Genomic DNA, 263 nt, shown 5'->3' on the forward strand with positions numbered 1-263 from the left:
TACCACAGTAAGAGCCAAGATTTTAAACTCTACTAAATACAAAACAAACAAACAAACAAACAAACAAAGGTGGATCCATGATAGGAAGTCTGTATTTGGCCTCTATGGATATCAGCATACCCTCATTTGTGGTACTGTCCTGTGGTTTGGTCAGACACTGCTATTGAGGGAAAGTAACTTAAGATATAATGGTGATAATAAATGATACTCTATATTACTTCTTTTAAAAGTGTGTGTGTGTGTGTGTGTGTGTGTGCCACATA

Source organism: Mastomys coucha, unplaced genomic scaffold, assembly GCF_008632895.1.
Source record: "Mastomys coucha isolate ucsf_1 unplaced genomic scaffold, UCSF_Mcou_1 pScaffold16, whole genome shotgun sequence".
NCBI lineage: Eukaryota > Metazoa > Chordata > Mammalia > Rodentia > Muridae > Mastomys > Mastomys coucha.